This window comes from Chinchilla lanigera, unplaced genomic scaffold (genome assembly GCF_000276665.1).
Source record: "Chinchilla lanigera isolate Chin_1 unplaced genomic scaffold, ChiLan1.0 scaffold00007, whole genome shotgun sequence".
Lineage (NCBI taxonomy): Eukaryota > Metazoa > Chordata > Mammalia > Rodentia > Chinchillidae > Chinchilla > Chinchilla lanigera.
Window position 1 is genome coordinate 5,885,734 of NW_004955408.1, and position 12,342 is coordinate 5,898,075.

Here is a 12,342-nt window from a genome sequence, read left to right on the forward strand (position 1 = left end):
TTGGACTACACTGTGTTGAGATTGGCAGCTGGTGGAGGTGCCCCCAGGCCCAGGTGGGTGGATGGTTCAATTTTCAGCTCAAGCACTGGGTAGGTAAAGGTTTGGAGCAGCCATGGCTTTAGCATAAGAAACTGCAAAACAAAGCCCTCGGCTCTTGAGGCTCAGTGAAGTTCAGGAGCTGAAGTACAGCTCCACCCCACACGCCTGGAGTAGCACAGACTCTGCCTCCAGGAGGCGGGAAGGCCCAAGCATGGATGACTGAGTAAAATGGCCTCTCTGCCACACAGAGACGACACAAGGTGCTCTGACACTCTGTTCTTGCCCTTCTTCCTTCCACCAAAATACTGAGGGAGCACCCACGTGCTGGGCGCTTTGCTGGGTGCTGGGAACCCAGTCGTTCCAAGCAGAGTCATCTCCAGCCTGGATGAGCTCAGTGGAAATCATGAATATTAATCATAACTTTCTCGAAAGAAGTAGAGAAATCAGCCCTGATGAGCACTCTGGAGGAAAGTGCTCTTGTGTAAGTGGCCAGCTCAGGCCTCCTGGAGGAGAAAACTCTCCTTTGCTTTGAAATGTCCTCTTCATCTCCTCACTCCCACAAAGATGTGTCATGCCCTGAGGCCATTGTTTCCTCTAGGAGGGCTGGCTTTCCCTCACCTCCCTGCACCATGCCCCATATCCTGCACCTCCCAGGGCAGGGATAGGTCCGCTCCCTTCTTCGATGCTTTCAGATCGTTCATTATTCCTCCCTCCCTTAGAAATGCCAGTTCCTTTGAAACACGTCAGCAGGCCATACCACCTCTCCTTGCTGCAGGTGTGCACAAGCCTCAGGGACTGTTTCTCTTTCCACCGGTCATCATGTTATGAGGTCCACAGGGCTGGGAGCCCATGGTGGCCTCAGACTGACCAAAAGCAGGGCCCTCAGGTCTACAAAGGCAAGGAAGTGAAAACTCAGCCAATAATCTGAACACAATCTTCACCAGTTGTGCCCTCGGATGAAAATGCAGTCCAGCCAGCATCTTGATTTCAGCCTTGTAAGGCCCTGAGTGGAGAACTCACTGAAACCAGGCCAGACCCAAGAAACTGTGAGATAATCAGCTGTGTGCTGTTTTAAGCCATTACACATGTGGTAATTTCTTACACCACAGTAAAAACAAGCACAACCACTCATCTTTTTATATGCTTTGTTTTTATGTTTGTTCCACAGCAGCATTTTAATTTATATTTTTAAAAAAATTCAGACATAGTTTATTTTCATAATAAACAGACAGATCTTTGCTTCCACACAAAAACTTGCTTCTCTTTATTTGCTTGTTTGTTTTGTGGTATTGGGGATCTACATCTCCATCCATTATCATTATTAGTATTTTTTTTTTTTTTTTTGAGAGAGAGAGACTGAGATTGCAACTTGCTAAATTGGCTAGGCAGAATTCAAACTTGTAATCCTCCTGCCTCAGCTTCCCTCAGTGCTGGAATTACAGCCTGTGCCACCATGCCTGTGTTGACGTTTCCTGCTTTTGTGCTCATGGCTATGATCACTGCACCTAAAGCACAGGGCTCACCATATATGCAGAATTAGTGAATGAATCAGTAACTTTTCTTGGAAGATGCAGCCATCTTGGTCTGATTTTGTTTGTTTAAATTTTTTAGAGTTGTAGATACCTGAAATATTTTACTTGCCTCTTTAGTAGAAGGGAAGCAACAGGGCAAGTATAGTGATAAACAGGCTAATTATTTTTCTACCCCTAAAAGGAGGTAAATAGGAAACTGGGGGCATTGTGAAAAACCAGGATGTCGGCTGCATAGCTCTAGCTGAGGGTGGCTTTGGGGGTGATTCTATGGTTTGCTCCAAAACTTACAGTGCAAGTCCCCTTGTGAGATACTAAGAGATGAGTCCTTTAAGAGATGAGTTGAGCTGTACCCCTTGAAGGTGTTGATCTACCCATGCAGTCAGTGGATTGATAGCTTAATGGGTTAATGCCCTATCTCGAGAGTGAGTCTTGAGATTAAGGCCAGTTTAGCTCTAGATCTGTCCAGTGGTTCCAGGCTCTCACCGTGTGGTGCTCTGTGCTGCTTTCAGACTCCCCCAGTGAGAGCACCATCACCGGATGTGGCCACTCTTGCACCTGGACCAGAACTGTGGGTGGTCCGAAGCAAAGCTCATTGTCGTCTTTACTAACTTACCCAGTCTGTGTTATTGTGCTATCAGCGACACAAATGCTATGGGCTCAGTTTTGCCCAATTCTCTGTGTTTAAAAATGAGAACTAGGAAATCTCCTAAGTTTTAAATGTTTAATTTTGTTAAAACCTCACAGTGAAAAGAAAGGGAGGACCACAGGATAACTTGATCCCTATGTCTCCAGTTTTCCCTTCTGCAGAGTAGCAGGGACTGTGGCACTCGGTGGGAGACAGACGGGATAAACTGAATAATCTTAATGTGGTAGGTAGAGTTAGAAAGACGGCGCCCCAAATTCCCGAACCACCGCTGGTTATCCAACTGAACACTAAAGGAAAGGGTGTCTCCATTGAAGCACAGCTGATCTTGAGATCAGGAGATTGACCTGGAAGGTTTGATTCAATGAACCGTCAAAGGCAGAGCTTCCTTGGCTGCGCAGAAGGGGAAGTCAGAGAAGGCAGGAGCACAGGAGGAGTGTGATGTGTCACTGCTGGCTTCTATGAAGCAGAAGAGGCATCGCTACGAGGAAAAGCCTAGAACAGCCAGCTAGCAGAAGGCGAGGGTGCCTGGTTCCACTATTGCTCCCAGGAAATAGATTCTGGCAAGCACCTGCGCAAGCCTGGGAGAGCCTTCCCCTGTCAAGCCTTCCGGGAAGAGTGGACACTGTATGACATCGTGATCACAGCCTTATGAGACCAGGCAGAGGATCCGGTGAGAGCCACACCTGGAGTTACGGCACTTACAGAAGCTACGAGGTGATAAATATGTGTTGCTTCAAGCCACTAAGTTTGCGTCAACTTGTCATTCAGCAATAGAAGATGAGTGTATGCAGCCATGGTGCTTTGTGGCTCTGAGGCTCCAGTCTATATTTTTCAAATTATAGCAGTAATTACCATTACTACTACCGTGGAGGATGGCAGGCTAGGTAACCACTGGCCCTGCAGCCGAAAATAATTAAGACCCCTGGAAAATGCGTGTTTTAAGATTCTTAACATTAGCAAGGAGAGACTGAGAGAGATAGGAATGCCTAAGTGAGGAATTCCCTCTTCCCACACAGACTGGAATGCAGAGCCACAACACAAATCTACTCCAGGGTTTCTTCTGAGGGTATTTGCCAAATCCTGTGACCCTGGCCTTATGGGGCACACAGACTGAGAGACAGCGAGTTCTTCCAACAGCACATCGCCCTACCTGCTGGTCAGCTTGGCACTTCTTCATTGTAAGAGTGGATTACAAAGAAATTAACATTTCCCCTCACTGCACCCTCTATGTCTCCCCAGCCTCCCATCAGGGGCATCTGAGGAAAATGGACTTATTTGGGTTATTTTTGGTACCGGGAATTGAACTCAGGACCTTGCACTTGCCAGGAAGACATTTGTACTGCTGAGCTATCTCCCCAGCCCGAAAATGGACTTCTTGAATCTACTGCTTAGAGAACAGAGTACAATCGTGTCTGAAATGTGGCATGAGACTTCAATTCTCACTCAGTTCTGCGGCCAAAATTCATCTACTGGATGGCTCAAAATACCCGAAAAGCTCAGAATTTGATTTACACGCTCCTAGACTGGTAGTCACCAACAGCTGCCTGAGGCAGATACAGATTTTTTTTCGTAGGAGGAATTCCACCTTCATCTGACACTTTGAAAAACTTCCACGAGTAAAATTCCAAGGAACAGAAAGGTAAAATAAAGTTTAAATAGAAAAGAGGGCAGTGGCGGGGGGCATGCAGCTCCAGTGGTAGAATGCTTGCCTACAGGGCACAAGGACCTGGATCTCAGCTCTAGTACTGCACTCGAGGAATGAATAAATGAATAAATAAAATTAAAATTAGTAAATGGAACCCAAGAACTTTGAAACAGAGAAATGTATAATAAAAGCTACAAAGTAATGACTGTAAGTGGGGTTAGCAAGACTTCATGAGTGTGAGAATATGGGCAAGGAGCAAGCTGCTGTGAGGAATAATCAGGTAGATTTGAAACAGAACTTCTAGAAAGGAGAAGTATAATTAACGTTAAAAACCGAGTGGATGTGCTTAACAGGAAATTAGACACAGTGGGGGAGAGACTTTGTGACTGAGAAGTAAGATCTGGGAAAGATATTCAGAACGGAGAACACAGAGACCAAGAGAAGGAAAATCTCAGAGACGAGTGTAGAAACACAGAGAAAGTGTGAAGGACCCACATGCACCTGTTATGGATTATGAGCTCGTGTCCCCCTAAAGTTCATATGTTGAAATTCTGACCTCCAGGGGGACAGTGTTAGGAGGTGGATCCTTTAGGAGATGATAGGTCACTTGAGTGGAACTTTCATCCCTGGAATTGATGTCCTTATAAAAAAGAACAGGAGAGCTTGCTTTTCCCTTGCTGCTCTCCCCATGTGAAGATACCGCAGGAGAAGAGCTACCTGCAATCTAGGGAGTGAATCCTTTCCAGGCGTGACATCTGCTGTCACCTTGACCTTCACTTCCAGTCTCCCCTCTGGATCTGTGAGAAAGGATGGCTTGGTGGCTGAGCTAGCTCATCCAGGGTCATTTGTTATGACAGCCAGATCTAGCTAAGACGCCAGTGAATCTTTTCCTAGAAGGAAAAGACGGAGTGCAGCAGAATAAATCCTGGAAGAGACAAGAGCTGGGAATTTTCCAGAAAAAATGAACATCACCAACCTACAGATTCAAGAAGCTCAGTGAATCCCAAGCAAGATAAATAAAAGGCCATGCATATCTGGACACTTCATAAAGAAACTGCAGAACATTAAAGAGATCTTAACGTCAGCCTCTGTGTGTGTGTGTGGTGTGTGTGGGATTACATTCAAAATGATTGTACAAAGAATATTTCAAAAGAAAAACAGGAAGAGTTGCCCTGAGGCTGTCAGCTGTATTTTTTTTAATAGTAACCGAGGAAGCCACAAGATAGGGGAATTGATAACTTTTCTCTGCTGAGAAATGATAAAATATGCTTTAAGAAAGTATAAAATAAAAACACCTCAGACAAACAAAACTGGAGAGACCCTCACTAAAGGAAGTTTTAGGGTTTTTTTGTTTCTGTTTTTGTTTGCTTTGTGTGTGTGGTGAGCGCGCGTGCAGTGATGCTACTGTTGCTGCAGCTTGCTATTTTGCTGCCTTCTACTTGCTGTGTCATGAACTGTTTCTCCTCTGTGATGTGCTTCTGCCTTGCCACCCTGCCTCGGAACCAGTTGACTATGGACTGAAACCTGGATAAACTGAGCTAAAATAAACCTTTCCTCCTTTAACCTGTGAGTATCAGGTATTTTGTCTCAACTATGAGAAAAGTAACTAAGACATCAAATGATTGATAATAAGAAGCTATGGTCTGTCTATCTTATCTCTAAGGAAAGCTTCTCCTTCTGGAGCCATGCTTTTGTTTTGTTTTGTTTAATTGGTGTTTTATTTTAGCTCTTTAGTTCTCTCTCTCTTAGTTACTTTCTCCTTGCTGGGACAAAAACCCAACAATCACTAGTTAAAGGAGGAAAGGTTTATTTTAGCTCACAGTTTGTAAAGGGTTCAGTCCACAGTCAGTTACTTCCAAGGCAGAAGGGCATGGCAGAGGAAAAGCAGTTCATGGCATGGCACGCAGGAAGCAGGAGGGGATCAAGGAAAGAGGAGGGATATACACCCATCCAGGCCGTACACACAGTGACTCACCTCTTCCCACCAAGCTTCACCTTCCAACATCATGCCAAGCTATAAACCCATTGATGGACTAATCCAGTGATGAATATTACACATCCCTGAATCCACTAATCTCCCCAAAACCCCACTGATAAGTGCATGAGGCTTTGGGGGATCTAGATATAAACTACATAACACTCTCTCTATATAATAGCCTTATATTTCAGAATTTACCAATTTATGTTACATGAATATTTATGTCACCCTGTTTAACTTCTCAATATAATTATTTCACTATTTTAGTGCTTTATTGCTTACTTTTCTAACTTTAAAAATTATATAAACAAAGTCAAATTTATTATCAATTATAAGTAGTATTTGTGTTATTTTCCTATTCCTACTTTGACAAATGATGACAAATGTGTAAATCAAAACAAATTTTTTTTTTTTTTTTTTACAGTTCTAGAGGTGAGGAGTTCTAAACTTAGGTATTGGCAGGGCTGTTCCCTTTCTGGAGACCCAGGAAAAGACCTATTTTTTTGGCTTTCCTAGCTTCTAGAGGATCCTATATTCTATTCCAGCTTCAAAGTCAGTAGGATAACATCTCTCTTCTCTCTGACCTCCGGTAAAGACCCTTGTACATAATAAACCCATACAAATAATTGCCTCACCTCAAATTCCTTAATTTAATCACACCTGCAGAGGTCCCTTTTGCCATCTCAGGTAGCATATCCTGGAGATCAGTGGGCATCTTTGGGGGCATATTCTGGTTTCTAAACAATACATTCTAGGTTATTTGGGGCAGTTCCATTATGCTCCTGTCTTCCTAGAGAATCTTCATACAGCCCCTCTCATTCTCATAAATGTCTCAATGTGAACAGAAAATGGTAAGAACACCTTACCTATCTAGTGCTTCCTATTTTTTCCCACATTATAACATGCAGAAAATGATAACAACTTTGAAGGTCCTTGGGATAAAAGAACTAGGGCTGCTCATGACTAGAGGTAATTGATTCAAGAGCCGCAGTGCTTTAAGATCCATCTGGATTGCCCAAGGGGCAAAGATATCAATATCTCAGCACCGCTATGACCCATTTATGGCGTCCTATTGGCCACCTCACACCACTGGGTAATGTTCTTTATGTTACAGAAATATAATATGTTTAAAGCCTACTACTTTGATCTACTCCTGGGTGAGCAGCATGGTTCTAAGGAGAGGCATGTGGCTGGGTCTTTTGCATGTGTGACCATACTCTTACAATTGTGGTCCTGTCTGCTGGTGAATACAGACGTCTGACTGGTGTATTCTTTCAAATCCCTTTCACATATCCCCCCCAAGATCTTCCTCCCTACAGAATGTGTCACCTCTTGTGCAATCTTTCAGGCCTCACAGCATTGGTGGCAGAGCAGTCCTGTTTAATCACGGGAAGGATGAGATCTTGAATAGTTTACAAACTTTTTCCTGGGACCTGAGATTGCATGTATCAATTACTTTTTAAATAGATTTCTTCTATTTTTGCAGCAAAGGTGATTATTTAATTGAGTCACCCTCCGAAGCCAGATGCAGAGACAAGCAAGTTCCGGGTCTAGTTCTGGGTCTGTGGGGGGCGTGGTGCTGATATGATTTAGTGCAGCTATAGAAAGACTACAAAGCATGGGCTTAGCTTGTGAGAAAGGAACAAAGGTGTTCGACATTTTACATGGGGAACAAGCAGTCTTATGACAGAGCATGCGGTGGTATCGAGTTAGATAGCTATGACAACATTTATAAGAAACAAACTTAAGGAAACAGAAATGTAAGCTATAAAATGGCACTAGAACAGAAAATGGCATTGGTTTAGTTTTCTTTCCCATATCACTATATATTTTATCACCAAAATACTGTTGGTAAAATGGGTTATCATCATTTCTTCCTTTCAAATCATCATACATCACAATAAGAGTCAAAACAATATTTTGGGCTTTTTGGGCTAGAGGCATCCTGTCACATTGGTCTGGCGGCGGCGGCAGCAGCAGCAGCATCAGCAGCAGCACTTTTCCTAAGCATCCATCTGAGGTTTGTTCCCCTAGGGGGCGCCCTTGTTTAAAGGCTGCTTTTCCCTTCTTCAGCTCTCGCTCACTACCAGCATATGATACTCTGATGGTGTCTGGCCCCTTAACAGCAGTTTTATCTTTTCTAATTTCTATTCCCAAATTAAGGATTTTTAAAGTCATTTTCAGGACTTGCAACTTACATTATGGTGCTATAGCTTACCAAATATTTTAAAGTTTAAGAATTATAAATGCTTACACTATAGCAAGTAATTATGCAAACCACCCACAGAAGTTCCATGAGTGGGAACAATGGCTTTGCTGTCTGGATACTGATGAAAGTGCAGAGACGCATGGTGGCATGGTACTTGTCTGTAATCCTACTCTCTAGGAGGTAGACTGCAAGTTCAAGTCTAGCCTGGGCAATTTAGTGACTCAGTAAGAGCTTGTCTCAAAATAAAAAATAAAACAGAAGGGCTGGGGATGTAGCTCAGTTTGAAGGCCCTGGATTCAATCCCCAATACTGCAGATTACATTTAACCTGAGTATGATGATATACATCAGGGCCTCTCAGAATATCTCTCAAGGGATTGAAGGTCTCAAGGTAGTTGCCTGGATATTGAAAGCAAAGAGGAGACAAGTGGGCAACAGAGTTAGGTGAGATGAGATCCTTAGTTTCACACTTTTTCTTGTCTATTCTCCTAGAGTTTCATTATGCATAAAGCAGTAAAACACATCCCCTCCTTTTTATACAAAAGGTGTATCTTGTTCTGTTCATTTGGTCTAAAGTGCAATTCGTGTCCAGAATTTTAAATTTTTCTCTAGTTGATTTATCCATTGTTAAAGGTAGGGCTTTCTACTATGATTATATCACATCTATTTCTTCCTTAGGACCATTAATATTTGCTGTATGCACTTAAGTGTTGGCATTTTGGGTACATATATACACATATAATTGTTACTACCTATTGATGTTATTGTTATTAAATAATGACCCTTGTGGCTTTTGAAGTCTGTTTTTTGCATCATTTCAAAGAAGAATCTGCAGAAAGAGAAGCCGTGATAATCCATACCACTCAAACGTACTAAACTGTTGTCATCTATTTAAAAGTCACTTATCATTTGAAAATATATTGAAAGAGAAATGCGGTTCTACCTCACATTCTCGTTTCCAGTAGCAACCATAGATGAGATGTATATTCCCGGCCATAAAAGCAATACGTGCTCGTTGAGATACATTACAGAAAATACAGCAAGTGCAAAAATTATGAGTACTTCAAAAACCCACCACTCAGGGGACCCCGCCCGAGCTCCCCTAGATTAATTTTTCTCTTCCTAGCTCCACCCCTCGGTTCCAGAAAAGCGGTCCTTCCTGCAACCGCAGCATCAGGCAACTAGGTGGTGCTGCAGAGCAGAGGACGGAGTGGGACAGAGGGGGAGCGCGGCAGCACGTGACCTCGGCCCGGGCTCCGCACCACGTGACAGGGCCCGGAAGCGGCGCGGGGCCGCCGAGAGGATGGCGGGGACCCCGCGCTGAGCGGAGCGGCTGGGCTGTGCGGGAGCAGGACCGGAGCCGGAGCCGGAGCCGGAATCCAGGCGGTGAGTGTCCGCGCTGCCCGCTGCCGCTGCGGCCGGCTTGGCAGGGCCTCCCCGCCGTCCTCCGGCGCAGCAGATGCCCGGGGCAGGCACTGGCCCCGCGGGGCGGCGGGCGCTGCCTCCCTGCGCCTAGCGAGGTCGTGGGCTTGCAGCCCCTTTTGACAGGTGGGGAGTCAGGCGATCACCCAGACCAGCAGCTCGGGCTTTTTCCAGGCTCCGCAAAGCGGCTCCCCTCTCGGACCAACCCCCCTCTCCGCTTCGGGAGCGGTGCCCCAGACTTGCTAAAAACGGGACTTTGGGTCACAGTGCCACACCTGCAAGACCCTGGCAAGTCACGGGGTGCAACACCCTCCTCGGACTGTAGGGGAAACCGAGGCCGGGGGAGCGCTGGCGAGAGGTTGCTCGAGGTCGCCTAGAGTGGCTGGAAGCCCTGTGTCCCTGGGCTCTCCAGCCGCTGTTCTTGCCCACGCCGCCTCCCGGGGAAACGACGTGCGAAGGGCACGGGTCCAGCTCCTCGTAGTCCTCTGCTCGTTTAGCTCTGCCTTCTCCACGCCTGGGGTTAGATTGGCTGTGGGTGCGGCTCCCTGCTTGTACACGATTTTTTCTGCGAACTCATCATTCCGTTGGCTTGGTTGCTAAGGGTCCTGCAATTTTGTGTGAGTCCTATAAAAACAGGAAATATGATGTGGAGCGTGCCCTTGGCTCGGCTGTGGTGGAGGAGAGCCCTGGCATTAACCGGAGAATGGAAAGACCTCTGCTTTATTTTTTCTCTACCTTGGCCGATTGAAATGGATATTTGGCAGTTCTCCGAGGTTCGTTGCAATAAGATAGCACAACATAGTGGAAAGAAAGGAGATGCGGATCCGGGAGATTTTGCTGTAGCTTTGCCAGTTCCTCAGCCACCTTAGTTGACTGCCATCCTCCCCTGGATGTAGGTCCTCAGTCTGTACAATGATAGGGTTGACTCTCTTAGGCTCTGACAGTCTCTGAATCTAGGTCCTTTCTTTTTTAATCCAGAGTAATTAATTTTTCTCCCTGTGTACATGAAATACCAGCCTACAGTGCAACAAGATTTAATCCACTTGTCCAGAAAGCAGTTTCCTCTGCTTAGTATTTGACCTGAGATTCTCCTCCTGTCTCCCTGTCTGTATTATGTCAAAGCTGAATACTGACAGCCAGATGTAATTTGTCTTTTGTGCTCAGGGCATTCGTTGGACTTTTGCCTAGTACCTCGTTTCCAGTATCACTCACATTTGGTCTACTTTTCTTTAGAGATGTTCTCAAGGTCAAACACTAAGGGGCTGTGTGCAGTGGATGCTGCTTGGGTGACAGTTAAGTTGCTTCTGTTTTTGGTTGTGTCCTTTATAATTGTCTGCTCTTGAGTCCTTAGGTTCCCTTCAAACCATGTAGCTGTTCATTCAGCCTTATTCCACTGGCTGTGCAAAGTGCTCAGAGCTGTCTCTGTCTATTCTCAAAGCTGTGTGAGGAAGAGGTTCCATTTGCTTTCTAATATTGCAGAGACTGCAACTAGGAACATCGACAGAAATGCCAGAAGGGAAGTGGTTTTGGGGTGAGCTCGAAGACTTGCAAAGAGTAAGTTGTCTCCTGCAAGGGAGCACAGAGCCTGGAGCTCCCGGTCATGGCAGTCATGGTCACTGGGTAATTACCTTGGGAGAAGGCTATACTTTCAGGGATCATTTCTATAGCATGTGATTACCTTGGGAGATGTCGCAGATCAAAGAACTGTATAAGGTAGAAGATCAGCCTGGTGGTTTTAAGTTTTCCCCTTTTCGATTCCCTCTCCACTGTGAAGGTCTCAGTTCTTTAACTGTTTCATATCTCAAGGGTCAGGTGCTAACGGCGTCACTGCTGTTAATGATACGTTTCTTCTTTTCCTCTGACCTGAAGTGAGATCCTGCACCGAGGCTGGGTGAACAGTCTCTTGTTTATGCTTTTGCTGGCCTGGAGCTGATAGCCCTTCCAGAAGGGTGTTACTGATTAATACTGCTAATACTTAGAGCCGCTGCGTTTCTTCTTCCCGTTAAGAAACCCTCGCTGAGCCTGTTTACCCACAGACCCCCCGGATTTGGGAATATCCTGTATTGCCTCAATTGGCCAGGCTTTACTGAGGTAAGCACGGAAATGGACTTGTGTGTAGTGTGTGTAGTAAGTGTAGTAAGGGGTCCCCTGGATGGGCCCCTGCAGAGTGTGCCAGAGTAGAAACCACAGGTTGCTGTGTTGGTGCTGTGCTCCCCCCTGTCCCCAACACATTTTTCTTGCAAGTCCGGACACTGGGCCAGCTCTTAATGACCCTCTTTTGTGGGAAGGGCTCATCTCTGCTTCCCTTTTCTGTGAAGCCGGAAATCTGCCTTTGTGGGCTCCTCAGGTGCTCACGGCACTCAGAGCGCTGTTGCTAAGATAGGGCCCTGGTTCGGCTTCCAGAGTATTAAAGGGAGAAAGTACTGTAGAGTGTCTATAGTGGACCTCCTGGCTTTCTGCCCATAAACATCTCCATAGTAATAATCACAGTTGTTTCCATTAGTGAGGGTCCATCGTGGCCAGACATCATACCTAATATCTATCTTCCTAGCGATATTGTGATGTCGGTGTTATTCATGATATCTGTCAGGTGAGGGAGTCAAAGCAAAAGGAGATGAAGTAACTTGCTCAGAGTTGTACAGATGACTCCAAACAAAGTCCTCCCTGCAATACTGGGGATTGAAGGAAGGGTGTCACCCTGAGCTACAACCCCAGTCCTTTTCTACTTCTAAGTTTTGAGACAGCGTCTTGCTAAATGGTCCAGGCTGGAGTTGAACTCATGTTCCTCCTGCCTTGGCCTCCTGAGTATCTGGGATTACAGGCAGGTGGTACTGTGCCTGTCAGCTATTGTACTTTTTATTATGCACCATAC

The 12,342-nt window shown here is 45.4% G+C and overlaps 1 protein-coding gene across 2 annotated transcripts in view; it reads left to right on the forward strand.

Annotated features, from left to right (window-relative positions):
* Window positions 1-9,308: 9,308 nt before the first annotated feature.
* The window catches only part of LOC102020311 (proton-coupled amino acid transporter 1), a 38,669-nt gene continuing 35,635 nt past the window's right edge, over window positions 9,309-12,342 (forward strand). For both annotated transcript variants that reach the window (XM_005376161.2, XM_005376162.2), the window contains exon 1: window positions 9,309-9,434. The gene's annotated coding sequence lies outside the window, so the exon portion shown is untranslated. The remainder of the gene's footprint in view (window positions 9,435-12,342) is intronic.